The sequence below is a fragment of the Aphelocoma coerulescens genome, chromosome 12 (genome assembly GCF_041296385.1).
Source record: "Aphelocoma coerulescens isolate FSJ_1873_10779 chromosome 12, UR_Acoe_1.0, whole genome shotgun sequence".
In the NCBI taxonomy this organism is placed as follows: Eukaryota; Metazoa; Chordata; class Aves; order Passeriformes; family Corvidae; genus Aphelocoma; species Aphelocoma coerulescens.
Genome location: NC_091026.1, coordinates 17464691 through 17491158, shown reverse-complemented (window position 1 = coordinate 17491158; position 26468 = coordinate 17464691). Strand labels below are relative to the sequence as shown.

The following is a 26468-nucleotide window of genomic DNA, read 5'->3' as shown; positions in this document are numbered from 1 at the left end:
TAGCTGATCCATATGCCTTTTAATAGACTCTTCCACTGGGGACATTTTTAATGAGAGATTGTGCTGGCTAGGTCCAGTGTCAGGTACTAAAAGAAGTGCTTTGTTGTGCAGATGTCTTAAGAATAGCTCCAGAGGATGAAATATGACTGTGTTGACCTTTCAGCTGTGAGCTTATTTGTCAGGATTCAAATAAGTTGAAAGGATCAAACCAAACAGTTTCCGTAGTCAGACTGGGAATTGTGTTGCAGAGGTCAACAGTGAAGGCCACATAGCGGATTCCATAACATAGCCAATTGTTGGTACGTATTAAAGTACTGGAGCAGCTCCTGCAGTCAGAGACACAATTAAAATTCTAATTTATTAATGTATACAGAGAGCTGGCCCAGCCTGTCACTCACTGATTCAAATGACTGCCCAGTCTTTTTTTTTTTTTTTCCCCCTTCTCACTCCTGGTGCTTTTGCGGTTCTGAAACATACTGGAAGTCCTCTTGGATGTAACATCCCCAAGTGCATCCCTGTAATGAAAATCTCTTTCTGAAAGGAAATGGTGCTGCTGGGGGTAGAATTTTTGAGTAAAATTGCACCCACACGAGCACCCACACCCCCTGAAGTCAGATGGGGCCGTGCCGACGAGGTGATACCTATTGCTGACAGTACATAGAATAAATGGAAACGTGCCTGTTTTTCACAATTTTGTTTAAATAATGAACAAGTTATCTTTGGGCTTCACTTACAAAGATAGATGTCTCATTCAATAGCAACAGCAGTTAGCAGTCACCTGGGTTTTTTTGTGACAAACAGGCTTCATGTATAACAAGAACACCATAGGCATCGCTCATCCCTGCTGTGCTTGGCGAGGGCACTGGTGAGCAGCGCCCAGCACGAGTGCTGGGGAACTTTCCATGGAACAGGGAGGAACGCCGTTTGCCTGGGCTGCTGCTTCTCCTGCTGAAATGCTCCATGGCCCTGCCTGTCCCAGGAGAGGAGGCCGGTCCTGGGGCTGGAAATGCACCCTCTAAACCCCACCACCACAAACAGATGCAGAAAATTAATGTAGTATATACTGTGTAGCTAATCTGTTGTCACCTCATGGATAATTTTCCTCTATTCCTTGTTTATTCCCTGGTCAAATAGCCACGGTACTTAAATATATCCCAGCATCCTGTGGCCACACTGGGACATGGTGTCTTCGACAGTGTTTAAACGACAGCAGGCTCCTGCAATCCTATTAGAGGGTCTCTTGATCTTGGCAACTCTACCTGAAGATCTGCTTTTAGCAAATCATGAGATACTCAGCGTATATGAACTTGGATGCAGGACTGGAGATGTGCTCTGCTGATAGCTGAAAAACCCCAAATCTCCAAATACACGATGACTCACATTTTGAGCCTATCGCACACTGCCGTGGTTTAGATTTGGCAGGGACCTCCGGTTTCGCAGCCTGATGACACAAACAAAAGAAAATTGAAAGTTAAGAAATGGATTTAGTAACCAGCAGTTGGGGAAAGAACATAAAAAATATCAGTCCCACAAAAATTACTGGAAGCGAAAAAAAGACTAAAGGCTGTTTGATAATATATTTTCCATATACATTGGATTTCCTTGAGTCTGGGAAACAAATAATTTAACAGACCAGGTATGCTTAGGACTTTGAAAATGTGCACACTTTTCCTGGCCAAGATAAATATATCTGTATTAATAGATGTATTGATTAAAATTTGCAGCTTTAATTGCCGATGCTCTTAACGATTATTCATTTTGGTTCTTCAGGCATTTTAGTTGCTGGCAAAAGCACACAGATTGGAAACAAATCAAGAGACACATTTTTCTCCCAAGAAAGTAAAAGTGCATGTGTGTTTTGGCAATACTAAAAATACAATTTTTTTTAAAGATGTAAATGTTGTGTGTTGCATTGAGCTGGAAGTTGGATACTGGACTGAAAACAAATTTAGGATGTCCAAATCAGTATCTCGCAACTGAAACCAATCACTTGACTTTTTTTATGTGATTAAATGAGCTTTCTTGTCTGATCATTAACCTGCATGTGTTTGGAGAGAAGAAGTAATGAAATTACTGGGATGGAAACTTTTGTTTTTGCTTGGCAAAACAAAAAAAATAAGTCTTCCCTTTAAGTCACGGCCAAGAAAAGAATTTGAATTTGGTTTAAATTCTCAGGGTGAGACTGGGGTAGGCTGAGAGGACAGAGCTGTCCTCGCCTTTGCATACCGCTGCTTTTTAAAGCAGCCTTTTGGCTGGGCTTTTGTAGAATTTAATTTGCATGCTATATTATCTTAATATATCTTTCCAGTATCTTGAGAAATAGAAGAGGGTGAGAGGAAAAAATCACTGTAGCTTGATGTTGGGGGAAATTATTGTTGTTTTTTATGAAATTAGAAATCATTAGTTTGACAACATAATAAACAGTGAGAGGTGAAGGGCAGGGTATGCTCCGTTTCACTTGGAGCACACAAATCTCAGTTGTGTTGTCTCAGGTTTTACACCCAGGGAACCTTTTTTACATAGTGGTAAATTTAACAACTGGTAGAGAAATTGTCTCAGCAGATAATTTGGCAGGAGAAGTAAATTTGCAAATGTATTTATTCTATTTGTATGAGTATCTCTCTGTTTCACTCTTCAATACGGGAATTGATCCCAGTTTGGCCTCAGTCAAGCCAATGGGAATTTTGGCACCAACTCAGCTTGGGTCAAGATTTTGCTTCTGCAGGGTTTAAAGTTTGCCTATGAAAATTTCACTTGAATCTTTCATTACCTGTTTTTTACTTTGGAAATTAAGCAAAGTTGAGTTTTGCTGGTTTCTACTGAAGAACCCCTTAGTTCTTTTATTTTTCACCCCTAAGCCCAATTATAAGTGTTAGTCAGTTCTTGGAATGTGTCTGTGAAATGCAGACATCATCCACCCCACAAACAGAACAAAATCTGAGTCAGATCCTCAAAATTACATGATCAGCTTAAAAATTTTGATACTGAGGGGTTTTTTTTTCATGACACCTATGGGTCTTTTTTGCTGCTTTTTTATATATTTTTAAAGCATTTACTATTCAATTTTTCCAGCTTTTTAGACTGAGCAGAAAGGTGACAAATATGTTTATTCTTAAAAAAAGCCTGTGATTCTCCTGTAATATCATGATTCAAAAAAATGAAGCTTCTAGGAAAATACCAGTATATTGGGAGAGCTGGCAGTGTGAGTTACTGTCAGCAAACATGATGATTCTCATTTTATAGCCACATAAACCCTGACAGAGAGATATTAAGTGACTTGCCCAAAGTTGGAGAGCTGCAGGCCCGCAGTGGTGTTGAGGTGTGCAGCTCTGCTGGGGCACTTGGGAGTTTGGCATCTGAGTCTTGGAAAGAAGTCAGTCCTGAGGGGCAAAGTAGAAGCCAGGATCTCTCATTTTCAGCCCTGTATCATATTAGAGCTCCCAAGTATCATTTTCTTGCAGGTTTTCTGCTTTGACATTAAGCATTTATAGAACAAGTTTGTAAAAACTGTAATTTCTGCCCAGGTTGGAAGCAAGGCTGTGGGGCTGGCAGTGCCTGAGCCCAAATGTGCCTTACCCACCTCGGGGAAGGGGAAAACAAATGAAACCTTCCTGACTGGTCAGAAATGTGTAAATTGCTGACAAAATGACACATGTAATTAAGAGTGCTCCTGCCATTTTACCTTGTGGTTTACACCTACAGTGTTGAAAAAAGAGAGTGACTCCCACCTCGCTAATTACCATTATCACTGAAATGGTAGGGTTTGAGTCATTAGTTCCATGTGCATTTAATTAGAGGAAGGCTGAAATTGGATTTAACTTATTACTTTTTCATGGATCACTTTCTTGTCATCACTTCAAATTGGATTGCAGCCCCAGGTAACTAATTATGAGCGCCACAGGATCAAGAGTGAAAAAAAGGTAATTAGGAATAACACTGTTGGACCCTTGCTGGTAGTCCACTTGTGCTTGGGAAAAAATGAGAGCAGTATTTTGTAGTATTACAGATTAGGGAGTTAAAGGTATGTGCTGCTGCCAGGAATGATGGGAGACTGCCCCCTCCTATAGCGGTTTATATGATGTACAGCTGGGTTGAAGATGTTACAGCGACATGGTTCCACAATCAGCTCCTTAATACCGAGATTAAACTTGTAAAAGCAACAGATTGGTTGTAGGTATGAGGCATCTCAACAAGCGGGGAGCCAGGGGTCCGTCCGTGTGTGCTTGCACGGCGCTGCCGAGGCACTCGCGAGCCGCGGTACCGAGCGCTGTAAGTACAGCGAGCCAGAATTGATAACAAATTAATGAACATATTAATGATCCGAAAAGATCATTCACATCCGACAGGGAGATATATCAATCCGGAGGACAGCAGTGAGCCTGATGATGCAGGGATGTCAGGGATTGAGCCTGCATTGCTGCTGTGATAAAATCAGGAAATCAGGACCTCACTTCTCTTTTGTTTGCTGGAGAGGTTTCTTTTTGTTTTGCTTTTCGTGGGCAAGGCTCGCTTGGTTGGATTGTCCCTCTTTCTTCTTCTTTATTTTTTGATCTTGGAGATATGATTGCCAAGTCCTGCTTTCTTCAGAAAATACTTTAAAACAAATTGTTTTATTTCCATGTGCAGAACAGAGTTCAGAACTGCAAGTAATCAATTTTATTGACACAATCTGGAAAGAAATGTTGATGAGAGTTCAAGGATGTGAAAGGATTGAAATTTCAAAGTACCTAACACTGAGTGTAGGAAAATTTCAGAAGTAGTTTCATTAAGCAAAGAAATCTATTGTGTGAGGATCTGTAAGAGGAAAAACTGCTCTAGGACCTAATGATATTATAAGGAGGTTGCGGCAGCTGATTTTTGCCTTTAGAAGAGGAAAAGTTTCCTAATTTCTCCTAGTAGTGAATCACAGTTCAAAGGCTAGCACAATTTCCTTAAGTTGTTTAAAATGGCTTTTAATGCTCTGTTAATGTAGGCAAATATTTGTGACTCAGTGTTGGGTAAGTGCCGCTTGCTCATTATTTCCTGATGCAAAGCAAAGGGTAGGAAATTCTGTGAACACCATGCAGAGATGCTAAAGAGACTTAAGAGTAACAAAATTCAGTTACGGAAATTAAGTCTTTCTCATTTACTTGACATTACAAAATAAATCTCGAGATTAAAAGGTATTACCTTTAATACAGAAAAAGAGAATCTCCTTTAATACATCTCAAATTGATTTACAATTTTTATACATAATATTCATCTGCGGTTGAAAAGGGGGCAACCTAAGGTCGAGTGATGTAGTGTTTCCATTTTTCCATATGAGTCTTACTGTGTGTGATAAAAGCAAACTCCTTTATTTTGTCAGTCTGCAGGAATTTCTGATGAAGTGCAGGGGTCACTTTTCTGTCAATTTGAGTAGGCAGCATTTTTGAACTACTGTTTTTTTCCCCCCTCCTACAAACTGTGGCCCCGATCTGACACACACACGCACACACACGCACGCACACTTAGAGTGCTGCAATCTGCAACTTATTAGTGTGTAGTGCTGGAGCCTGTCCAGTGGTTAGAAAATTTCCTGAAGCCTGGAATAACAGCAGTGGGTGCGAGTGCCATCGAACAGAAGTGACAATGAGGGGCAGTCCGGCCCGCCTGGCACAATGCCCGGGCTGGAAAACCAGCTGAGATACTCGAACGCAGGAAGATTGACGCGGTGCATCTGGGAAATGCTCAAAAAGTTGGGTTCTTGAAAAAATTACCTTCTGTGATCGTAAGACATCATCTGTTTTCCTACAGAGATTGTTTATAACAGGGTTTTCAAGCACTTGTCAAATAACCAGGAGTGAAGGAAACAGGCTAAAAATCTCTTACCGTTCAGATGAGTCCTGGTGTAGCTGGAAAAAAAGGAACTCTCGTCACAGAGATCCACAGCTTCCCAAGGCAGAGGGAGCCTGGGAGAAGGAGAAAAGGAAACTCTTAGTCAAAAATGACCCAGCAAGCACAGGCTGTGGGTTGGGGACGGTGGTACTGCTGGGCTGATGGGTGCAGTGCTGGCACGGCGAGGTGAAGTCATACCTAGAAACTGTTTTGTGTGGTGCTTAGCTTTTGTTACTGAGCTGTGATATCATGGGCAAAATATTATAAACATAGCATGGCTATAGCTTGCTTGTGTAACAAAAGATCAGGAACTTTTATTAAGTTTGTTTTCCTTGTCATATTGTAAAAATTTATTATGTGTACTGTGTATATTAGAAACAGATTTGGGTAATTCTGTCTAAATGAAGTCATCCCAGCTATTTCCAGACTGTCTGTTTTTGGTTGTGAATAATTTTCATACATCAAATGGTTGTCATATTTAGTAGCTCTCTACATTTTAAATAGGACATATCCCATTTTGAACTTCCACAGACTTGGGATGCCTCTGGGTTTTTAAGGTTATTTTGTTGCAGGAATATTTTCAAGAGCTGCCAGTGGCAGGGCAGGGAGTGCTGGAGGAGTCCCTCGCCTTCCTGCAGCAAAATAACAGGTTTTTCACAACTGCAGTAGTACTTGTGGCTTTCGGCAGCACGCGCTGGAAGAGCCTGCCAGATACCTATTTCAGCTTGTCCCTTTGTGTTCACACTTTGCAACAAATATGTTAAAAAAACACTAAAGGAAAAGTACTGTGTATCAAAAATCTCCGATAAAAGAATTCTCTCAAAGAGTACATGCTGCTGCTCTTTTTTTCTTTTAACAGAAGTGTGAAAGAAGTTAATGTTTAAATGTTTAATGTTTTAATTTAAATCATAGACACATCTACATAGCAGCTAAGTTGCTGTGACTTTTTTATTTATTTTTTTAAATCCTCAATACAAAGTTTCTTTAATCAGGATAGGGAACTGCTGGTGTTCCTCGCACACTGACTGAGAGGAGTTTCCACTGGAGGAGTCTGCAGCGATGAGCACAGAGCAGAATTTTGCCCTGAAACTATCAACTTTGCCAGAAATACTTGAGTTACAGCAATTTGTTTAAAAAGAAGGAAAAAAAAAAAAAAAAGCAGGAGAGAAAGAGAGAAGGCATTTTGATCTGGCTTGCTGGAGTGGAGGAGAACAGCTGTTTGCCTCATGTGTTTAAATCTCTAGAGCTAATATTGAAGTTTCAGGGCAACAAGTGCAACATAACAGAATAAGTAGAAACTAAACCCAGGGAAACAACTGGAAATGCTGCTTGGATGTGGCTTTGGAGCTTGACACTTTTACAGCTGAGTCGTCAGGTTGGCAAAATATTTTGTGGTGTGTGCAGAGAAAAGACTGTTGTGTTGCTGAAATGTTTTTATTTGCCTGATAAGTGTAATCTGCCTTTTATAAATTACTAATCTATTTAAGGTGTAACATTAATGGCGCATAATCTCAAGTCACTGAAAGCCTGGAAAATTAAAGTAGACTGAAGGCACAAGAAAGAAATGTACTTTGTGTCAGGCTGAAGTTTGATGAAGCATGGAGGAGATGGAATAGATTATTAAATAAACTTTAAGAGGAGATGGAAAAAGCACCGAAATATCTCATTTTGAAAGGAATTAGTTTACTTGATTATATGCAACTGTATCACACTCAGGAAAGTATAAGACAAATGAAAGCAAAACAAAATTTAATTGAGCTATTATTTTGCAGACTTTGGCTCCGTTTCAGACAGCCTAATCAAATTGCGCTTTGCTCAAATAACTAATGTTAAATGCAGTCTACCAACAGATGTTTAAACAGAGACTAATTGGAAAATCTACATCCTGGGTTTAGCGTGTCTAGCTGAAAAAGTTTTGAAATTGCTTTGGAGCGGGGTGGGAAGATGATGGGAGGAGCTCAGGTAGCGATGGGTGCTGGGGAGGGGAGCCAGGAGACAGAGACACTCATGCTGGAGCTGATGAGGTCACCAGTGCCACCGAGGTCACTGGTGCTGTAGTTTGGTACCGTTGGCCCCTCAGAAAGTTTTTTCCATCGTGTGTTGTATGATGAGAGTCATGTTGCAGCTGCGTAGCTCATGCTGTGTGCCAGCGTGCATGGAGTACGTAATGCAGTGAAGCACACGGATTGAGGGTGTTAAAAGCAGTACAAATCATCAAAGCTCAGTGCTTCCTTGCCAGTTCTGTCACTGCCTGACATTTTTTAAGCAGTTGCAGATTTAAGTTATTAACCTGTGCTTTATCTCAGTGCTGAGCCTTTTACGACATCAGTGCATCCGTGTGGACCTCTTGGGTGGGTTGCAGCGTTGAGTTGAACAGCTTGGGCCAGATTTGTCCTGGGTTTAAGTAACAGCATGCAGGGAGTATGCTGGAGTCAAGGGATCCCACTGAGATGGATATAGCTTCCTACCTCTGATTTTTCTTTCAAATCAGTTTTACACCGAAGTCACTCCAGTGGCAGGAGCCCCTGGAAGTGTTCAAGGCCAGGCTGGACGGGGCTTGGAGCAACCTGGTCTTGTGAAAGGTGTCTCTGCTCACGGCAGAGGCCTTGTAACTGGATGGGCCTTAAGGTCCCTTCCAAACCAGACCATTCTGTGATGATTCTTTTTGGTTTTATTCATTTTGCTGCTTATCAAAACTTTGGGCCAAAGAGTTGCTCATGGTTTTCCTCCCAGACTTTGAGCGGAGTCAGTTGAGCAGGTGCAGTGCACATTTCCACATTTGCTTGGAAGGTTTCATCCCAAGGACTCTGCTGTCCAAGGAACCGGTGTTTTGTGCATTCAGACAGTTAGGAATGGAACTGAAAGAAATTGGGGTCTTGTCAAGAAAAAGGCAAAACTTAGAAACTCTTGTGAAAAATTTCCCATCTTTCGTAGGGGGAAAACCCCCCACACCAAACCCCAAAATGAGTAGAATTTCTTTCACTAGCTCTTAGTAGTTCAGGTGAATATCTGAAGCAAACCTGTTGGGAGATGCCAAGAGCCAGCCTAGCTTGGCTACAGTGCAAATTTAATAATTTTAGTCCTGTTAGTTTTACTTTAAAGAACAGATGCGTGACAACCTGATGGTTGATTGTTGGTCACTGTTGTCAGTGGACATAGGTTAAGTTGACGAACCTTCCCTGTCCATCCCAACATGAGCTTTTTTTGGGTCAAGGCCTGTTGCCCTGAGCTGGTTTGTAATCCATACCTTCATTTCATGTGGTCTTCAGGGGATGGTTCCTGTGAGATAAGAATGAAATGCAACATGAGGAGTGACCCATGAAGTGTATTAGAGAGGCCCTTCTTTCTCTCACAAAGGTTTGTCCACTGTTGTCTAGGGGCAGTGGCTCCTCAAGTTAATGCTGATGTTATGTGGGCTTAATAGCCAGTATGTAACGGGGAGTAGCCAATCTGTAAGAAAAATAATAATGTACATGTAAATATAGAAATTTCCAATTTTACTGGTTGGAACTCTAGAAAAAGGCAGATTATATTTTATGGCTTGTAAACATCAGGGCAGATATTTCGGGAGAACTGCAGACAGCTGTAATTTTGTGAATGTGCACAAATTACTTGGAAAACAAATATTACTCTGCCTACACAGCTGTATTCACAACTGTGGACCAGAATGCCTTTTGCATGATGCGCACGCCTGGTTCTATGGCACATAATAATGCTCAAATGAAGAAAATGTGATTTAAAAGTGAAGTCAGAATTAATACTTAATGTGAAAACCTGTATTACTGGCTGAGGTGTTGGCATGGGAGTGGATAAACCACTTGAGGAAAAATGAGAACTAACCAGGACGTTTATTTGTACTCAGATCAAGAGCTGAATGCTCAAACTTCTGTAAGAGAGATGAATGTGCCTGTATCTTGCAGAGATGCCTCATGCTGCCTGTGCTATCCTGCAGGGTAAACACTGAGCTGGATTTGATGGTTAGAGAGGTCTGCAGGACTGCATCAGGTCACCCATAGGGAGAAGGGGTGTGGGAAGGAGGTGGGGACTCCCCTGGCTTCACAGGGGCTGTGAATCAGTGAATTGCCCGGTGCTTTTCTTCCCAGTTACCTGCACCCAGGTGGATTTGCAGAACACAACTGACTTGATTTGTGCGCTGGCAGTTCCTTCTGTTGTTTTCCTGTGTGATAAGGAGTTCCTACAGGAAGGTATGAATAACAGGAGAGAAGGCAAAGAAAATCCCCAAAAGTAAAAACAAAACCAAGCAAGAAGGAGTAAAGCACGAGTTGGCAAGAGCCAAAGGCCTGGCACTGATTTTACTTTTAGCTTTGGTGTTTATTCAAAGGCCGTGGATACAGGTTAACTTCCTTGGCTCAGTATTTATTGGTGTGTTACTTGCCTTAAACTGGAACAATGAGCGCTTTGTTGATTGGGTTCAGAGATTGTCCCATTTTATTCTGTCTCCTGCATCCCCCTCTCTATCTGCATGTTTTAAGCAGTTTATTTTAATTTCAGATTTCTCACCCTCCATGGTGAATTGCTGCTGTGCCACCGGCAGCAGCACTTGAGGGACTATTGTTCGTCTTTTCAAAGTGGTGGGAGCACACAGCAGAGCCATTAGCTCCTGTGAAGCTTGACCTTCCTTGATGATATCACACTTTGCAGATTCGGAGCAGGATAAACATTTTAAAGGAGAGGGGAAATATCAGACAGGTTATTTTTCATCAGAAGAGGTTGTAGAAATTTCCTGTGCAAGAGTTAAAAAGTAAAAGGAAAAAAAAAAAAGCCATAATGGCACTAGGTACCTTTCTGTTTGACAGCCATCAAAGATGTGTCCAGATCAATTAATAGGAGAGGGAGTATCTCCTTGCTGTTAACCACGCTGACCCTCGAGCAGACAGTGGAGCAGAAAATCAGTGAAGTCACAGTGCAGTGAATGATGACTGTACGGATTTTCTCCTAATTTAGCAATGGCAATGATTTCAGTGCTATTAGGAATGGGCCCATCCTGGACAGTTTCTCAGGCTTCAGTGTTTGGAAAGTGCCCCGAAGGTATTGGGGATTTCTCTCTGGAATAGGAGCATTAACATCATGCAGAACATAGTTCAGATATTTTTAAATCATGTTGTCAGCAACTGCCACTACAAGGGAAGGTATGGTTAGGACTTGCATCACTGTTATTTTTTACTTGGAAAGTGTGCTCATTTTGAGTCTTTCACTCATCTGTGTCTACCCAGAGGAAAAACAAACCAATTTCTTCTGGGAGAGCTCAGCAATGGTCACAAGGCCAGCTGCAAAATTGTGGTGGTGGTTTGTTGCTAATTCTGCAGGAGTGAGTGGAGGGGACCACCCTGTCCTAAATAAAAAAAGGGGAAGAAAAACAAAACAAAAATAATTTTAAAAAACCCTTTTAGTTTGTAACTTTGATTTTGTTGGGGGAAAAAAAAAAAAAAAAGGGCAGTAAGCAGCCTTCTTCCTTGCCCAGAATGCTGTAGTAATTACTGGGGCAGCTTTTCCATTCCTGGTTGCTTTTGCCTCACACCTGTAGGAAGCCTGTTCTTTTGCTTCTGTGCTTTGCTACCGCAGTACTTTCATTTGAAAACACAAGGAAATTCAATTTCCTAACCTGCCTCTCGAGCTGGGGCAGTTGTGGCGACAGAAGAGTTGCAAATGGCTCATGTGTGAACAGTTTGGGATGGAGCCGCTCGCACGGGGCCATGCTGAGGTGCGGGAGAGGGAAGATAATTGTAAATGTTCTGGTGGGGATCTGATTGACAGCTTATTGTCTGCAGGCAGTGAGTAAAGAATAGGAAATGAGTTAAGTGTAGGGGATCTGGCAGGCTACAGACTCTGCTGATGGCGGCTGCTGCACCCAGCCAAGCACCCGTGGCTCCCAAACCAGCCATGGCACCCCTCTTTCCAGGGCACCCTCAAAAGGACACCCCTCTGTTGGTCCAAAATGTGTGTCAGATGAGGCCGTGTCTCATTTCTGTTGCTGGGATATCTGGGGTGCCTGGGGTGGTCTCAGCCCCTCTGTTGGGGTGACCCTGTTCAATGTGTCACTGCAGTGTGTTTCTAACCCGTTAATGTGGGGGGACAACAGGGATGTCCCATGGCACTGCTGGATGCCTGTGGTCCAGAAGCAGAGCAAGAAAAAGAAACATCTTCTCCTCAGCTCAATAAATTTGTCAACACGAGGTCTCTTTGGTAGTTTTACAGTATCATAATATCTGGGGCCCGTTATGTGTGTTTTAAAGTTTTCATTATCCCTCTTCTTTTCCCTGGAGTGATGCATGCCCTCAGGTGCAGCTGCCCATGAGAAGCCCCCAGTGAGCACTTAAATATCACAGAACTGCACGTGCAATAGATAGAAACACCAAACACAAATACTCCATCCCCAATATCTCCCTGTCTGTATTTTTTTTTTTATCTCCTTGCCTATGTGCATTTAAGAAAAAAAGAAAAATCCCAGCTTTGCATTGTTAGTGTAGGCTTCTGAGCCAGATTGTACTACAGAGCACACTGATGTGTCTTCCCCTGAGGTATGGAAAGATCTATGTGTGCTAAGCAGGTGTTTTCGTTTGTTTAATTGGAGCTGAGTTTAGCACAATATTACAGATAAATGAATTACACATGTTCAGTAATTCATAGAAAGTGAGTGTTGTTTTGCTTAGACACTTGTCTTTGCATCCAGGTTCGCAGGGAGAGCGTGCTGGCAAAGCAGACTGAGGTCTTTTAAAAACAAAAAAATATGTGTACATGAGCAGAGCCTGACGTCTAGTTGCTAAAACAGCAGTAACTATTTCACCTTTGTTTAAATCGTAGCATTTTAAATGTAAATAGTATCCTGTTTTGACAAACTACAAAACCACAGGTCTGAAAAAGAAGCTCGCAAGGCCTGTGTCAGTAGTTGGTGGCATCTCTGGGCAGGAAGTTTTGGGGTGAAACACGCTGGTCCTGACGACACCAGGGATGGAGAGACCTGGGAACCACCCAAAGGGCTCTGGAGCTTCTCTGGTGTGCAGTGCTCAGAGCAGTTAGTGCACCTGACGATGACTGGTTTGCTTTTACCTTGCTTTTTCTTACTCTTTTTTCCATCTCACTTTTTACTGGGCTTCCCAGGCTCACGCTGCCACCCCCCTTGCAGAGGCACTGCAGGGTATCAGTGCCCTCAGCCCCTTGTCACTGCTGACAGGTCTCTCAGCAGTGAGCCAAGACCCCTGGATCCCAGGAAAACCCCCCTGCCAGGAAGAGCACAGAGGATGTGCTGGCCCTGCTCTCGTAGAAGCAGCGAGTGAGAGCCATGGGCAGCTCAGAGGTGCTGCCTTTCAAAGGACGAGCAAAACTGGTCACTTCTTCTGGGAGTAGTCCCAGCCCTTGGCCAGCTTCCAAATGGATAATTCAACTTATCCGAATTTCCTCTGCAGATTCAATTGTAAACTCTCTTCTTGCTCTCCCCTGCCAGTGTTGTGTATAACTGTGCTGAGCAGCATTAAACAACTGTCACGTGCAGCTCCACAGCCCGTGGAGTTGGAGGCACAGCAAGCAAAAGGTTGTTTCAGAACTTGTGCTGAACTCTAGGGAAGGTATTGTTTGTGCCTTTTCAGTTTGTGCAGTACTTTGGAGCAAGCTTTTAGATTAAAGGTGTGGTTGGAACGTAGGTCAGTGCTGGCAGTGTCAGCACTTGAGGCTGATCCTGAGAATTGACTTATTCAGGGACATCCTCTCTTGTGGACATCCTCACCTTCAAGTCTTCTGAAATTAAGGCTGTTTAGCTGCATTCCTCATTCATCTAGGAATTTGTTCATGCATCACCTGTAGAGATCTTGTGTATATTCCTTCCCTTCCACCAGCCTCCTGCCAGGTCCCTCCCATCCATGGGCTACAACAGAAGGGTCTTGTATGGCAGGAGCTGCACTGAGAGCAAAACCAGCAGCCCTGGCCCCCACAGGTATCCCTTTGGAGCTGTGCTTAGCAAAACCTGTATCCTAGGATGGATCCAGCCGGGCTAGCTGCATCAGCCTGGCTTTCTAAAGGAAGCCAAAGGCACAAGGGGAAGTGGTGTGTGATCTGGGAAGTGCTTCTGAATCCTCCAGGTTAAATGGAACCACCACAGTAAATCACAGTTGAAAGTGAATTGGAAGCATTTAAAACTGTTACTTCTTTGAGGCTTTTCCTGCTGCACATGTTGGTATGGGATTGTTCTGCAGGAGGCTCCTGGGAATTAATGTGTGTCCAGACCCGGCAGCAATCTCAGAAGGTTTGTGGCGGTGTAATCTATAAACTTTTAATTATATACAGAGTTGAGTAAATAGCTTGAAATCTCTTTAAACTCTTTGTTCATGAATGTATATTAAAAAGTGCCCATCCCACATGCACACACACACACACACACCCTCTTCCTTCCTTCCTTCCTTCCTCGTCTTACACCCACTTCCAGCAAGGCTGTGGCTTGTGGCATCCGTCCTTGTGCCGAGAGCTGTGGCCAGAACTCCCTAGGAGAGTGGCCCAGCCAGGGGCTCAGCTGGACACTGAGCCCCTCCTTCTGCTGTCCTCCCAGCATGTGTCTGGTGTCACAGGACAGTACAGAAGCTGTTGACTGTGTCTAGGTTTCCCACTTGATGTGCAGCCCTTTTGGGAGGTTGATTCTCCAGCTTCAAACACTTTAATGAGATGCAAATTGTTTGTGATGCTGCCTTACTAAATGTATTGTAATTTTAAAATCATTTGCTTGTTAATTGTATTTAAATAGCTGCCACTTAGACAAGCAGAAAGTTTCCAGAAAGATAAATTGGTTTTTTTTTTTTCTTTTTTACTGTGTTTGAAAGCAGACCCTATGACTTTTCACGGCTGCTTTGGTACAGCACATTCCAAATGGCAGCGTGCCCTGGCCTCACTCAACTCCTAGTCCTCACTCTTCCCCCAAAGAAGAAATACTCCCTCTGTCACCTTTCTGCTATGGAACCACAGTCCCCTCAGAAGGTGACACAGTGGAGTGAGTGGCTGGAGATGTTCAGAGTGGAGATCACTCAGTTTTCCCTCCATACAGCCAAGTCAACCTAGGATCAGCCTAGGTCAGATTTTGGAGGGTGTGATGTGGATGCTGCTATCCCTGTGCATACGGGATTTGAAAGAATCCTGAAGATTTGGAGGATGTAAGTCTTTTGGGACCTTTGAAATTTCCAGCCTGTTTTTATGTGGATGTCTGACTGCTGGGCAGCTGAGGCAAGGTCACCCATCCTCAGCACCTTCAGGGCTCTGTCTTCTACACATTGGATTAAATGGCAAAGTTTCTCTTGGCTTCAGCTGAGCAATATGAGGTTCCTACTGACCTCAGTTCAGCTTGGTTTAGAGCCGATTTTGATCCCACGTTGTTGCTAACTTTGGCATGGAGCAAGCTACACCGTGTCATTTGTATTTTATTTGTGTTTGAAATACCGTCCCGGAAAACGAAAAATAATATTTCCATATCAGTTCATTCTTCTTGTGTTGGCTGGAGGATCCCACCCTGCCAAGGCTCCTGACGCTTGTTTTCCAGCTCCTCCGTGTTCAGTGCTGGACCCTCATTCTGATTCTGCCTTGTTTTCCCAGTGATGTCTCATATTCCCTCTGTTTTCTGTTTGCATCTTTGTTGTGCGGCAGGATCAGTAATAATAGTTAATAATTAGCAGCTCAATAGCACTCTTCACCTTCAAAGCAATTTTAGGCATTAAATCACTCAGTTCTGCTGGCACTATTACAATATTGACTTGTTACTTCACCGTTGTCATTGAGGCAGCAAAAGCTGCATTTTTATGGGGGCCAAAATGGGGTCATTTTTTTTTTAGAGTACAAAATTGGCAAAAAATAAAATTTTCTCCTAGGCTGACACTTCGTTTGCCAAATTTCAGCATAGAGCCAATTTTTAAAGCTGAGTAATAAACACCTGAAAAGTTCTGGTTTATAATGGCAGTGCTGAGAAGCCATTAACTGAATGGCTCCGCTATAACACAAGAAAACCCTTAAACTGTCAAAAAACCTGTAGAAGCTGGACAGAGGCTCAGCAAATGTGAACTTTGCCGTGAGCCTGGAGCTGAGAGATGCAAAGGAAACCTGTGGAGACTGGTAACACAGATTATTAGGTGTATCCCTTCTCCATCATGGGGAAATGGTCCTTTCCCAGGTGTGTGATGGAGCGAGGCAAGCATCCTGTCCCAGGTGAGCATCTCTCCAGGTCTCTCAAGCCATAGGGAGAAAGAAGGTGAGGAGGATCAATAGGGATGGAGCTCCAGGGGAGCAGAGAGCAGAATTTGAGACAACAATGAAGGCCTGGAGCAAGGAAGGAGTTGAGGGATGAAAGGTGGCAGAGGGGATTTGGGAGAAAACGCTGAGGGGAGGGATGCAGGGTCAGGAGCCTGGGCAGCAGCAAGTGCTCTGTGGGGCACTGGAGGGAGACCAGCAAGGTGGCACTAAACCCTGGAGAAGCCCTGCTTGCCTCGTTCTCTCCTGGGCCTGTAGAATGTATTTCTACACAGATTTTCCTGGAAGTGAGGGCAGATCTGCTTCCTTCTGCCTGTGACCTGCAGCTTGCTGGCAAACGTGGATGCAAATGCCACATCCCAGATGAGCATCGTGCATGCAGATGGCTGGGATCAAGGTATCAAAAGCCACCTCCCCACAGCAGCACACACAGCCCGTGGCCAGCTCGGCCCCTCTGCCCTTCCCTGCACAGGGGGGAAGCCAAGCTGTACGAGCAATGTAGTAAAATAGCAAATTGACCAGTAAAAGAAATCAGTAAATGAAGGGAACAGCTATTAATGTGCCAAGCCAAGATGTGTAATTATACCCTAGGACTTTTCCAAACTAATACATGTTAAAGGTGTAAACCTATTAAAGGAGAGATTTTTCTGTACAGGGAACTTACGTAGATAGAAGGATTTACACTGTATTTTATTCTTGTATTATAAGGTATAAGGAACATTTGAGCAAATCCAGTCATTCCTATTATTACAATATTGTACGTTTTTCATACCATTTTATGCGATTCTTCAAAAACTTTGGCACTAATTCTCTTTATATTGTTAGGAATTTTCTTTTAAAAACAGAATTCTTTTTCTCAAATAGTTAATTAGATTTTGAACTTCAAATACAGTACTTTTTTTTTTTTTCCTCCCAAGAATAGGGGTGTTAGATCCATTGTGCTGGCCAAATTACAGTTTGGATAGTTACATTCTCTCTGCTTAATCACCCTGCAGTTTCATTCGAGTGAAGGATTTGGTGCCTCAGGTGTCCTGAATTCCTTCAGGGCTCTGTAGGGCGAAGCTGCTGCCACCGTCCACCCCAGAAGGGGCTGCATTTGAGGGCAGAGAATTGTCTCCTTCCGGAGATCAATTTCTGTCTCTCCTCTCTGTCTTCTCCTCACTTTGTGGTGAGTTTCTGCTTTTCCAACCCTTTAGAGTCATTTGAGGGATTTCTCTTGCTACAGGAAGCCAATTTTTTTGTCTTCAAGGGACCACAGAAAAATTCCTTTATTTGCTTGTTCACCTTTTGCCATGATGGGTGCAGCAAAGGAGCAGGTCTTGGCTGCCGCACCACATCCTCTCCCAGCTCCAAGACCTGCTGCCTCTCAGCATCCTCTCTTTTCTTGTAGCTCAGGGTTGGGGAGGGGAAAGGATTGGAATAAGCAGCAGCTGGATTTGGATAGGAAATGTTGATGGGTCGTAACCCTTCCTCACAGACAGGAGCCGCATTTGCCTGGAGAAGGGAAGCAGGAGGGGAGGACCCTGTCCTTGAGTTGAGTTTGGGCCCGTTTATTTGGAATGAAGTGATGGATCGTGGCATTGCGCTGCGAAGGGCCGAGTGGAAGTACAAAGGAAAAGCCTGGAGCACACAGTGAGCCCTGCTTAGTTATGCACAAAGGACTCTGAGCCGGCCGGATGACCCCAAGGGATCGGAGAGCAAAGTCCTGTGGCTGGGTGTTTGCTTAGCCAGCACGGCTGCCTGTTCCTCGCCCATGTGAAACCAGATGTGCACCATCAAAATGACTGACGTGGCCAAAGGCCAGGGGATGGCTGTGCTGAGGCTGGGGCTTCTCCTGCCCTGCAGTCTTGTTTTCCCAAAACAACAGCAGCTCCTCCTCCCCTCCCGTTCCCCATCCTGCTGGGCTTAGTGAGGGGATGCTCCTGACCCAGAGACAGTGAGGAAGAGGAGAAGCACACTGTGTGCATCACAGGGTAGTGTTCATGAGGACACCTCCTCACCAAGCCCTGCTTCCTAAAAAGCTCTTTTTCCATATGAATTTGATTCCTGGAGTCAAAGTGCTTTTTCTAGCAGGAGCAGAGATCCCAGTGCCACTTCCAAACTCTATCCCTGTGTAGCACCAGCAGTGTCACAGCTTTTCTGTGCACTCCTATCTAACCATGAGGGCTGTTGACTAAACACCTCTTTAGGAAATAATTCGAGTTGCTTTGTTGCATGTATCAACTTAATTGTTTTGCTTTTTAAAGAAGAGAAAAAGCTCTTCCCTTGGCTGCCTTCTTTAAAAAAAATTAAAAATAGCTTTTGAATATTGGAAGAAAACTTGGAACTATGAGCCAGCTAAGTAAAACTGTATCTTGAAACTTCAGGGACTACTGAAATGGGAACAGTGGCCCATTACCACTAAGAAGGTGTTTTATTGAAAATGTTCTGATATGTGTTCCCAACAGAGTGAGTGAAAAATGACAGTGCCCAGTGGTAATAGAGGGTGTTCTCCCAGGAGTACTAGAATACAGAGCTCGGCGCTCCTGGACTGTGAGCACAATAGTCTGATAGGTGTTTTTACCTAAAGGGACCCATAATTAATCAGTTTTATTTTAATTTATATCTCGGGTGATAAATTCCTGTGTGTGGGTTGGGTTGTTGTGGAAGCAGACCTGGGTTGTTAAAGAGGATCCTTTGTGAGTGAGGTGAAGTATTAAGTCTCCTGATGAGAGAGGCAGATTACCAGGAGAGGGCAGTGCTTCCAGCGCTGCATTCCACACCAGCCCCCAAAGAGGGGTAATCCAGCCCAAAACACCCAGCTGGGGACCCTGGGGCGGCTCCAGCCCGCAGTGCCTGCCTGCCTGCACTGCGACACTGGGCAGGAGATGATCTGGGGTGGCCAGGAGTTCACTGGTTAATACTTAACAGGCAAAAATGTGTTTGATTGACATTTGTTTTGTTGATGTTTCATTCTGTGGTTTTTTTTCTTACCATGGCAACTTTAACATCACGACAAAACACCTACTTTTCCTCTCGGAGCCATTGCTGTTGTCATGCCCAGTGGGTTATTTTGGTAGACAGGACTTGTTCTTTTCAAGTGGAGGTGTTGCCATCTCCTACCAGATACCACCTCCAGTCTTTCCTGTCCAAAGAAGGTTTTCTCTGTGTGAACACTGTGTTTCAACCCATGGCAAAAAAAAAAAATGGAGTTTTAGTGGAAACTGCAGCATTTCCCCTACTGTACGTGACATAAATGTCATCTCACATAATTAGGGAAAGTAACTGAGAACAGTTAGTGGTGATTACCTCTCAATATATTGTGTACTTTGGGGCAGAAAAATAAATTATGAATAATGCCCAAGCATACTTGGAACAATTTGCACACTGTGCTGTGAGTGATGCAGACCTGCTGGTAGAAGAGTGTGCTAATAAATTTTACTTTGTGGCGGAAACAAGAGATTACAGTTTATTAGGAAAGGAGATGGCAATTTATTAAGATCAATCAAATATGAATGCAGAGCAAAAACGATGCCATTTTTATTTATTTATTTATCTAGAAGCATGGGAGGGAGCAATTATATAAAATTTGTTGTTTACCTGTGATCTTTGATTCATTATTAATATTTTTATGTTTAGAGGGAACCATAATTTTGCTGAAATGTCTTCCATAACTCCTGTACAATCATATTCATAACTCACCTGAATGTTGACACATCCTGCTGTGTATATATAAATTAACTAGTAACACTGGCATTATAAAATGATGCATTAAATGAAGATGTGAATGGTAATTTAAAGCATGCCATGAAGTGAAATTTAAACCATTGGTACAACACTGAGGGGATTTAAAGAGCCTTGTTCATGCAGAATTTGCAGGCCCAGTAAGAAAAATGACAGTTTTGCATCAAAAAAAAAAAGAGCAACAGAGACACAAGGATTACTGAAATGCTAATTGCTTTGGCGTTCTGTTTTGTTAGACACCATCAGCCTAAAAATCACTTTTCTGCCTGAAGATACTTTACCATGAGGGCATTAGCTGAGATTATTAAAAATGACCCAAAAAAACTGTTTACTTTGTCCTTTTTCTCAGCACTTTGTGGGTTATAAGTTTCACTGTTTCCTGTTTAGTCAGTTGTTTTCCCCATTTGTTTTTGTAGGTCTTTCAAACAGCAACAAGGGAAAATGAAGCATTCTCAAAACAGGAAAATATGATTTAACCCCACAAAAATGGGCCTGGGGATCCAGGAGTGGGAATAGTATCCAAAACGGCCTTTTTCCCTCGGAACTGCAAACGGCAGCTTGCTTTTTAAGTGGCCCATGGCTCCAGTCCGAGTGCTGAGCAGCCTGGTTTGGCACTTGCCTTTGCCAGGCTTGGCAGTGGCCCCCGCTGGGCGGGTGGGCTCCTCTGTGCCACAGCAGCACTGGCACCTAAGTTCAGCTGAATTACTCCCAAAGTTGTATTTAGGAAGCAGGGCACAGGATTTGGCCCAGTACCAGCTGCCAGAGAGCAAAGTGGGACCTATTTGGCTGTGCCTGCCCAGGGGAACGTCCTGAGGACTAAGTGCAGATGTATTGTCTTAGGTAGAAATTGCCTCATATTAGGACCAGACATAAAATTGACTCATTTGGGGCAGGTTGACTCTGGTTAGAGAAGATTGCACTTTGTGGATGTCTTGTCTTTTTTTTCTCTCCTGCCCTGCAGGCAGCTGAGGCTTTTCTTTAGGCAAGTCCGTGGTCTCTGCACGGATAGGTACCTGCAAAAGTCTGTGAATGAAGCGTACATGTAAAATAATGGCATCGCAAAATCATTTATTCCACTGTATTCGTCATAATGTATAATCTCTTCCTCTCACTTGGACCTTAGAGCTTAGTATCCAGTGATTATTTTCTTTCAGCTAAGTGAAAAATACTACCACCCAATATGGATCAGATCCCATGTGCACACAGTGCCAAATAGCCATCTAGCCTGCAACGCTCTCTCCCAGTTATTTTTAATGTATTACTTTATGTGTTCTGTTTTGAGCATCCCTGTCTGATGGTCTCTGTCTGTGATGACTCTTCATAATTGAATGGAATTAAAGTGGGAGTTTATGGTTCTTCCTGGTCTTTTAAAATATTTTGCTGGCTTAGAAATGCATTATATTTCATGGTGACCTTACTTAACAAGTGCTACCATCTCCGTTTCTGAGGCTGAAGTTTTTAGCCCACAGCAGATGTTGGCTGAGCTTGCAGGTATGAAGCTTTTATATGAAAGGGTATAAAACGCTTTAAAAATACGGCTTGCAGGTTCTGTGGCCAGCACTCAGTGCTTAGACAGCACCTTTCATTTTTCAAAGTGTTTTGCAAATATTGGTCTACAGAAGATCCTAAATGAGTTGTATTACCCCTGTTTTGCAGATGAGGAGGCAGAGATGTCGAGGCCATTTACTGCCTTGAAAATCATGCAAAGCCAGGCCAGGAACACTGCAGACTGAGCTCTCAGAGGAGGCATCCTCAACATCTGAGACATTAAAAAAGAACTAAAAACGCAAAAATTCCTAGGTGACTTGCCCAAGGCTGGGGAGAACTGTCAGTGCCAGAGCCAGCACTGTGCTTTTGTTTCACATGTAGCTCTCACAGCCTTGGGCTTGCGTTGAGACATTACACTTTTTCTTTGCCCCTGGAAAGAAGAGAAATGCCTTGAGCAAAGTGGTAGGCTTCATAGAATCCCCTTTTTTTTATAAATAGAGTAAGGCAGAGCTTGGCTCTCAGGTGTGTGATCAGTCAGTGACCAGGGCAGAAGGAGGGCACTGGCCTTGGACTGAGCTGTGTGTGCCTGGATATGGTGACACTGGAAAATAAGAATTGATGATGTGAGAATAGGATTGAGGCTTGTGTGTGTGAGAAGTTTCTGCTGAGGAAGACAAGATGGATCAAAAGATTTCCAAACTGGGGTCTGTAGAGCATCCTCTGGTGGTCTGCAGAGACTGCCTGGGCACGCACCCCCTGCTCATTTTGGCTGCAGAGTTGGTCCGGGTTTGTTAATACTCAGAACCTTCCTAATGCTGCTCCTTCACCGTCGGGGCTGTTGGGAATGCTGCCACAGGAATGCTCGTAGAAATACAGCAGGAAGGAGGAGGTGGTCCGCAAGAGAAACTGTTGAAAAGTTTAAGTCTGTGTATTCTGTCATATATTTCCCAAAGCAATCCAAATTCCTCGAGATTACTTTGAAGTCCAGGACAGGAAGGATTTCTCTTAAGCACAGGTGATAATTATTACTAGCCCGTTGCATGCATTATGGTTTATGTTATTGCTGAGCTCCCAGCGTGTCGGGGGTGTGTGTGTACGTTGTGTGCTTGACTCTGCACAGATATAACACGGATAAATCCTGGCTGTTCCCATGCCCTGTCTGTGCTGACCTGCTCAGGGCGTCCATGCCCCTTTAAGAGGCAGGCGCTTTCTGATTCACGTAGGCTGTTTCTGGCAGATTTAGGGTCTTGAAAAAGATGCCCTTAGTCCCTTATTAAATATTCATAAGAGGGTGGGGTCACATTTTTGTGACCTGAAAAAAATCCCATTAATAAATTTGTTATCTGACACGAAAACACTTTAGGGTGGAAAGCAATCCGTATCGCATCCCATTTAACATCAGATCACAAGTTGTCATTAAACTGGGTCCTTTGTCTTTGCTTCTTGTGAGGTTCTTCAGCAGCATCACTAATGGGGCTATTGTCTGACAGCCCCGACTCCTGCAAATAACGGGAGGTTCTGCTGGGAATGGTGTAGGGCAGCTTCCGTCTGCTCTTGTACTTGCACGTGAAGTAACTGAGGAGTTACTCTCTGTGTCAGTTTTGTCTTCAGAAACTATGTGAAAATGTAAAGAAAAAATCTTACTGAAATAGGGGGAGAGGTTTTACCAAATATTGCTGCCTGAGATGAAGTAGTTGGACTCGATGATCTTTGTGGGATCCAACTCAGCATATGCTATGGATGGGAGCTTTTTGGGGAAGGGCAAACAGGGCACCAGGTCTGTGGCAGTCCTTAGGTTAGAGAGAGCACACGGACAGGGCGTCGAGTTTGGGTGCTGAAGTCTGGACAAGCATTTCTTGGAGCTCGCCCGCCTAAGTTTGTGAAGCTTATCCTGAGTGAGGCGTACCCCACGTTTGAGAGGTGCTCCAGAGCCAAACACAGCGTATTTGCGTGCACAGGGCTCGGCTGCCTTAGATCCGTGTGGCCGTGGATGTCCCCGGGCAGGGCTGGCAGGGGCTCCCTGCCCGGGGTACAGGGGTACCGCTGCTCCCCAGGCGCGGCCGAGGGAGGAAGGGGAGATGCTCCCCTCCGCAGGCCGGGCGCTCTGCCACGTTTTGGTGCAAACTCCTATCAGAGGCACCTCGTGGTTGTTTTTTTTATTATTCTCACCGCTGTTTTCCGATACCGAAATCCCGAGGTTGTGTGGCAGAGGGGAGTCGGTCAGGCAGCAGGAGAGCGACTGCCACTTTCCGCGGGAGACGAGAAAGTTGCGGGGCGGGCAGGAGGCTCCCCCGCGGAGCCGCGAGCGCGCTGTGCCGGCGCTTTCCCGGCCGTGCCGGGGTCCGGGGGGGTGTCCAGCCGGCGGTGCCCGGGCGGGGGGCGGGGGCGGCCCGCGGGGCGCCCCGTTCCGGGGCGGGGTGTGCGCGGCGGCGCAGGGCGGGGCCGCGCGGGTGGCGGCGCGGCGGCGGCAGCCCGCGAGCAGCGCGCCCCGCACTCCGCCCGCGCCCGCGGAGGCTCCGCACCGCTCCGCGCCCGCCGCTCCGCCAGCCCGCTCCATGGCCCGGCGCGCCGCACGCCGCCCGCCGCCGCCCAGGTGGGTGCCCCGCGGGGGGACCGGGAGGGGGAGGCCCGCGCAAAGTGGCGGAAAGAGCCGCGGCGGGCTGGAGGAGCCGCGCGGTCCCGGCTCCTCCGCGGGAGGAGGGAGGGAAGGAGGGAGGTACGGAGGGGACAGCGTGTGCGCCCCGCAACTCGCCGGGGGTTTTTAGAAGTGGTGAGCGGAGCGTGTCGCCTGTCGTGACAGTCGCGGGTGCGCGTAGCCGCGCGGGCTGTGCCGCAGCGCTGGAGTTGGGAAGAAGAGGAAGGAGGGAAAGTGCACGGAGCCGGATAAAACACAGTGTCAGGTTTAAATGTCAGGAACCGGGATCGCTGAATGGATTCGCCAGTCAATTTACCGGGGGAAATTAAGTGAGTGAGCTTTGTTTTTGACATTGACTGGTGCTGTGAACCCCGGCGAAATGGATGTAACGGGATCTCGGCGCAGCCGGGCTCGGTGTCAGCGTTGCAGTGCGAGTGAGCTGAAATTTCGAGGGTGGTGGTGGCGGGGAGGAGGGAACCCTTAGGAAGTGGGTGGTAAGTTTAGAGCAAAGTGCATATACACTCTTCCTCTCTGGAATTAACTCCTTCGAAGCCAGCTTTCTCCGAAAACAGTGAGAGTTGTGACTTGTCGTTGTGCTGGTGGCAGGGAAAAGCCCCTCGGTAACACGACACAGTCGTCTCGGTGCGTGTGCTGGCGTTTGACACGCTACCATTTCATATTTTTAAATAAAAACAAGTTTGGTGGCAGGAAATGTGAATCATGCAGGGTGACCAAGATCTGTTTATGAAAACCAAACGGTTGGATTTATTCTAGCCGTGAGTGTTGAGTTGTGAACTACAATAAATCGCTGAAGTTTATTTCTAATAAAAAGTGACTTGCGCATGCTAGTTTGCCTTTTTATAAATAAACTGAAATGTTAATTTTTTTTTTTTATTTGGATCACAGCTGATTTTCATGCCTGATGCTCCCGGGCCCAATCCTGGAATGCCTTGTGCATGTGCAGTAGCTGTAGTAGGACAGGAGTCTCTTTACCTCCTTCTCCCCCTGGAGCTGTAAGCACCCTGCCTGGTAAATTAGTATTTACCAGCTTGAACCCCTCATAAGTGTATTTAATGTGCAGAGCTTTCAGGCATCTCGCACATCTTTTACACCAAGTTAAAAGGCATTTCTGTTTGCTCCAAAAAGTCACGGCTACAGCACATGTGTACATGTGCGTATGTCATCAGAGTGTGCTTCTGTCTGCTAAAGAAATGGCTTTTGTTGATTGTATATTTATTGTAGTAGCAGTCTAGGAAGTCTCTAAAAGCAGGCTCTGTCCTCTCCTCGCAGCCAGCGGAAAATCTGCTGTCAGAGGGCTTTCAGTGATCTCCTGTGGCTACGTCCAAAAAATTTCATTGATAAGGCTTCAGAGATGAAACCCGAGTCCTGCCTAAACAGAGTAGCTGCCTTGGCCTAGACTGTGATAGAGCTGAACTGCAAACTGATTGGTCTGACACTTTATAATCAAAGTTGATTTATTGTTCATTAGTAGTGCATTAGCCCTTTCAGGCAAGACAGTTATTTGTGTAGTGGCCTGTCAAACAAAAGACCGCTAGCACCTGTCATTTCTAAACCGTGAGATAAGCAAGCAGATACTAAGATAATGCAAATAGGAATACAGTGGAATGAGGTTAAGTTCTAGCATTTTCTCTTTAAGAAATACTGTTTTATTTAACGTGTTCATGTTTAGCAAATAGAGGAACTGGATTATAGAGTGAAGGGGTTCTCCTGCACCTGGACTGTCTGGAGGAGAAGGTGCTGGGAATGAGCTGGGCATCCGTGGCATGTAGTTTCAGAGCACCTCGGAGGTGAGGAGGTAGTTGGGGCAGATAATCAATTGGGAAAAGCCAGTCACTGATACAGAAGGAAGATGTAAATGCTGTTCCGTAGCTTTAATTTAATTTTGTTTCATTTTGGTTTTAGTGTGAGAGCCAGACCGAGGCACTTTTTGTGCTTTTTTCCCTGAGTCCTTCCTCCTCTTCCCAATGGACAGATGTCATGAAAGGATGCTCTTACTGGCAGGGGTTAATTATATGAAAACTTGATGACATCACAGCAGAACTGTGAGAATGTCAAAATACATCTGCTGCCATATTCAGACATATTGCTCTCCCTCCTCTCCCCCTATATCAGCTCCCCTCCCCTCTCAAAAGGGAATGATCTCATGACATAAAACAGAAAACAACACAAGTGTCAAAAGAAAACAAAATTAGTGAACTTTTGTCTGCCACCATAGAAACGAGGATTAACTTATGTTATTCCAGAGCATGGAATGGAGACTATCTGCATGAGGATATATAGTGTATTGTCTTCTGTGAATTTTCATTTGACAGGGATTTTGGAGGCTGTGATCTTAATTAAATCTCAACTGACTCAAATAATGCATCTAAAGGCATGCAGTGTTGCGTAACCTTGCTGAGTTGGTAAACCATAAATCATCAGAAAGCTTATGATAGGAAGGGCTGCTTTGAAATTTTTTTTGTTTGCTACAGTTGGTTTGGTTTTTTTTTCTGTCTTGTTTAACATTCAC

General features: G+C 44.5%; 1 protein-coding gene across 21 annotated transcripts in view; it reads left to right on the top strand.

The window, feature by feature from the left end:
* FOXP1 (forkhead box P1) overlaps positions 1 to 26468 on the top strand; it is a 398607-nt gene that overhangs the window by 287543 nt on the left and 84596 nt on the right. Inside the window, exon 1 of one of the 21 annotated variants that reach the window (XM_069027490.1) lies at positions 23812 to 23896. The exons of the other annotated variants lie outside the window; for them this stretch is intronic. The gene's annotated coding sequence lies outside the window, so the exon portion shown is untranslated. Of the gene's footprint in view, positions 1 to 23811; positions 23897 to 26468 lie in introns of those variants that run through there. 21 annotated transcript variants of the gene reach the window in all.